The following is a 5,449-nucleotide window of genomic DNA, read 5'->3' as shown; positions in this document are numbered from 1 at the left end:
TCTAGCTAACATTAATGAAGCACTTCTTTTTTCTAGAACTATTTTGTAAGAGAACATGGAAGGGAAGCCTCATAGAAGAGACACAGAGCTGTTTACAAAGCATACATATGAAAGGCCATACAAACAATGACAAAATATCCTATTAACAAGGGGAAATGGGAGATTCTGGAAGGAGGCAGAATCAAGGAATGTTCAGAACTGTCTAGAGTTAATCCCCAAAGTCTTCCTGGAGGAGGAGGAATCTAGTCAGTGATGCTCTATAGGTAAGTGGTAATGGGCATGAAACAGGGAGGGATGGGTTTCCAAAACAGAGGTATTGAAAGGCTAACAGGTATATGGCTGCTAGTTTTCTTTTTTTCCAGCACCACAGGGAGTTTTCCTTAGAAATGTATCCTTAGTATACAGAGGATGTATTGTAGAATTATATAACAGAAACATGTATAATTTTATTAACCATCACTCCAATAAATTCTATAAAAAAAAAACAAGCGTGGCCTCAGGAACATATCATCCAGTTTTGCACATCTCCCCACCTTTTCTCCCAATCACTTATGCTTCTATGAGAATTTGCCAAGAATCTACTAAAGGGAAGCTCCCTGCCTTCAGCATTGACTAATTCTAACACTACTCATCAGCTCCTCAGGACCTCACAGGAAAAGTACTGGTTAGGATAGAAAGTTCCCATGGAACTGGGCCCTGATCACTATCCTCTTACCTTCCCTACTTTGTAAGTCACCCAAATTATAAATGCTGGACTGCTTGGCTACACAGGCTAAGAATACCCACATATAATCTGTAGATCATATGAAATGATAGTAATCCTCCAGCATATAATTGTTATTAATATAAGGGTGTTAGAGTTTGCAAGATCTTTTCACATCTTTTAATCGAATATACTAATATGATGATACGTTGTGTAGGTATTAATATTTATTTCATTATATAGATGAGAAATTTGAAATTCAAATGTTAAGTGACTTACCTTAAAGAACATATGAAAAAAACCTATGCAAGTACTACCCATATAAAAAATATGCCAGGAGGTTCCTTCGTGTGCACTCTCAATAAATACCTCTTCCTCTAAAAGGTGATCACTACTTTCTGACTTTTGCCACCATTGCACAGTGATTCCTGTTCTTAAACTCCACATTAACATAATCATGCAACACATGCTTTTTGTGTGTACATTCAAATTGGTGTACATGGCAGTAATTCTTTTCTTTCATTGTTTGCAGTATCTCATTATTTGAACATTTCACAATTGATTTATCTTTCAACTGCTGACAGATATTTAGATCTAGGTTGTTTCCACATTGTCCTATTATGAGTTGAGTTGTTATAGACATTCATGTTCATGTATTTTAGTGGATAGGCACCCATTTCTCTGGGCATATACCTAAAAATAGAATTGTGGGAATTCCAGTTCATGTCTTTGCAAACACCTGATATTGTCAGTGATTTTAATTTTACCCATTCTGATGAGTGTGTGGTGGCAAGCCAGTAACTAATAAAAGACAGAATTGGATCAAAAATAAGGAAGATAGTAGTAGGTTTGGGAAAGGGAACTAAGCAGTGTGACTGATGAAAGACGGGACGGAGAGCTTGAGAAAGACACTGAGTTTGATTGTAAAAGGCAGCCTTGTCCTCTTATTCTTACTAATTTTAGCCACAGAAAGTTTTTTCTCTCTGCTAGGCCTGCCTGGAGTACAGGTTGGTGGTGGATGTGCAGAGCTAGGTATTTTCTGTCTAATTTAGCTGCAACTCCTGATTCCGGCATGCATTTAGTTCCTATATTTTAGTCCCTATTGTGTAAACTTGGCAATCCCTGGGCCAATCCAGCCCTGACAATCTATGTTCTCTCTCTCTCTCTCTCTCTCTCTCTCTCTCTCTCTCTATATATATATATATATATATATATATATATATATATATATCTTATGCATCTTGAAATCCCAGTTGGACTTCAAAATAGGGACCTCCTAAATTCCATCCCATCTTTCTTAGTTATAACTGCTTAATTCCCTCTCTCAAACCTACTATTCTCTTCCTTATTTTTGATCCAATCCCATCTTTTATTAATTACATAAATTGGCACCCCTCCTAAAACTTGTTCTTTCCTTCCAATTATTTTCTCAACTCGATCAGGCACCTACTCTGCAATGGTACTGAGTTATTTCCCATTGGTCACTATTGACCATTTTGGTAACTCTAAAGGCCTGTTTAAAGTTCCTCCGCTATGACATCTGTGACATTCACACCATTCCTTAAACTCCCTCCCCCTTGGAATTCATGAGAGGATTGCTTCCCTCCCTCCTGCCCTCCCTCCCACCCTTTTTTCCTGCTCCTACCTGATTGTTATCAACTCAGTGTCATCCTGGTCCCTTTCCAAACTCTCTTCTGCCTCTCACAGTACAAGCAGCTAAGTTAAACCTTGCAAAATTTCCTTTCCAACAGGGTTCTGGATTAGATTCTGCTAAAAAGAAGCATTTCCCAAGACTTGGGAGACAGAAGGAAGGAAAGGCCGTTTTTCTCTGGTGGCAGCTGCAGTCGGACACATGTGGACAGTTGGCAGCTGTGAGATTTAAGCAGTTTCTCAGAGAGCACCTGCGAATCAGCGGCTTGGGTGCTGTAGTCAGGGGCAATTATTAACAGGAGCTTCCCTGGACTCCTACCATCCAAATGTCCTGCAGAAGGCCAGCTGTGGTTCTCTTCCACCTTGGTATCCTTGCTCTCAAATGGCTGTGTATTTCCCTAATCATTAGTATTATACTGTCACTTGAAATAAAATTTTTTGAATTCACCGTGCTTGGCTAAGTCTTATAATAAATCTCAGTGCTTTAACATAAGTTTATTTTTTGATTGTGTTATAGTCTAATGGAGATGATGGTAGTGAGGGTAGGAGATGGCGAGGGTAGGGTGGGGAGGGAGGAGCCTCTGTTTCAAAAAGCCATTGGAGACTTTGCCATCTGCAGCATGGCTCAGGACGCTTGGGCATTGATACCCAGCCCAGAGATAAAGAAAGTGAAAAAAGGTGTATTCATGTATCAAGCCTAGATTAGCACTTTCCCCCTATTCCACCGGCCATTCGCAAGAGGCAATCTAATTTCAAGAACAGTTGGACATTTTGAAGTAATCATTTACCTCAGCTCAATTTATTGGTCCAAGACTTACATGTTAGAGTTTCTTGGAATTCTGAAACCAGATATCTTTTTTCTCACTCTTCCCATTCACTTCAAAGAGATCTTACCCCAGTTCCTGGTTTCCCCTCCATCCGGAATGTCTTCTCCCTTTGTGTCCTTCTGGTGAATGTCCTTCAAGGCACAAATAGTATCTCCTTTTTGAAATTTCCTCTGAGTATCCATTGGCAGCTTCCCAGCTCTTTCTTACATGTAACTATAAGACTCAAATTCAATAACAGTACATCCAGTTATTTGTTAGACACAGTTATGTCAGTGTAAGTTCTTAGAGGGCAAGGAAAACAGGCCATGTATTTTGTGTCTCCTGCACCAACTTCTCAGAAATGTAGGAGGTACTCATTAAATACTGCTGGCTGTCTAAATATTTACAAATTTGAGTAACTGAACTATATTTTTCTGAAACATAATACAAATATTATTAATATAAATTAAAATAAATTCTCCATGGTCCACAGTCAGTATTTAATATATGTATTCAGAATGAATTGATTAAAAACAATTAATACTTTAATAAGAAATTTGTACACACATGCTAAAATAATTACCCCATCTTTTTTTCCTACAACTTGCAAGATTCTTGTAGGTGTTTTTGTGCAGTCGGCTTTCATTACAATAGGTCCTTGACAAGGTACACACTCAGTACAGATCTTTGTGGCTCATAGATTTCCTGCCATATTCATCTGCTCTCATGTGGATTCCACCTTTTTACATTCTGTTCTCTTCTCCTCTCCTCCAATGTCCCTCCCGCCATCTCCCCTTCTCTAATTTATCACCATCTTTACTGAGTTTGCAGAGTTGTGACAGCAAGAAGAGAGAAAGAAACAGGAGAAATCCATGGAGGGACAGACATTTCCCCTCCATAAATTTTGACTCCTGAGTACTCTTCTCTACCCTAGGCTGTGATTTTTAACAGCATTGGGTTTATTTAGGCAAGACATCAGCGAGAAATATAATTGTGACATAAACAATGCCTATAATTTGTCTAGGGGTCATTATCTTTTCTCTGAATTAGTACCAGATCAATACCCTAGTAAGTTGTCAGGGGAATTTCATTAAAGTGATGTCTTAGCAAACAAATAAACTAACATTTAATCTAGTTTCACTAGGTATTCTGCTTGGCAATGAGAAAGGGGTATACAAAGAGATAAAGGTATGTCCTTTCTCTTCAAATAGCTTACAAAATACATATATCAATTTGAGATATAATAACTTATGCCTTTGGTAAAATTCACAGAACTTTCTTTACAAAATTCTGGTTTAGGGTTCATTTCAGATCAAATACTTTCTTGTTCATCTTTATTGCTTCTCTGGCTTCAATCACATCTTACCCTTAGACTTTCTTTTTTAATTCCTATGCTTCTCTTTGCACATCTGTTCACTCATTCTACAGATATTTAATGGGCACCTACTATGTGTGGGTCATTATAGCCTTTAGGAACACAGCAGAAGACAAAATCCTACTCTCAAAGAGCTTGTATTCAAGTGGGAGAGAGTCGGTAGATAAACAAGCATAATATGGTCAATAACTGCTATCGGTAAAAACAACTGGCTAAAATGATTAAAGGGCCAGGGGATGCTATTTTAGTGAGAATGGAGAGGTAAGTTGTCTATGAGGAAGTGATATTTGAGTAAAGACATGATTGAAGTAGGAATTAGTGAACTAGAGAACTAGTAAACAGCATTTTAAGTAAAATAAACAGCAGGTACAAAGGGCCTGGGGCAGGAATGAGCTTGATGCATTAATGGAACAGATAGAAGGCCTCTGTGACTGGATCATTAACAGCATAACTTTTTAATTCATCTAGTATTTTATTTGTACCTCACAACAATAGTTATTTCCCTTTTTCAGGTGAGGAAATGAGGTTTAAAGCTTAACTAATGATTTGTCCAAACTGGTGGCGCTTTTTTTGAACTGTAGTCTTTAGACTCCAAATCAAGCACTCTTCCCATACATTAGATTATGATATTATGAATACTCATTTGGCTCTGGGATGCCCTTAGGATACTGGAAATTCTATAAAATAACTTTCAGAAAAAAGAGTAGCTACCATGAGTTGTCACACTCAAATCATAAAGTGATTTGAAGACAGGTTAAGGCTTTCCCTTCCTATATTAGAGTTTCCTTGGGCAGTGGGATAATCTCTAGGACATCATCCTGTCAAAGGAAGAAGCTTTCAACCAGCTAGGACAGATTGCCAAAGCAGATTTAGGGAGGAGGCCTCTGAAATTCACATTGGTACCTTGTGTACATC

Source organism: Myotis nattereri (assembly GCF_964212035.1).
Source record: "Myotis nattereri genome assembly, chromosome: 2".
Taxonomy (NCBI): Eukaryota; Metazoa; Chordata; class Mammalia; order Chiroptera; family Vespertilionidae; genus Myotis; species Myotis nattereri.
The sequence above is the reverse complement of the archived record's forward strand: the minus strand, read 5'-3'. Positions refer to the sequence as shown.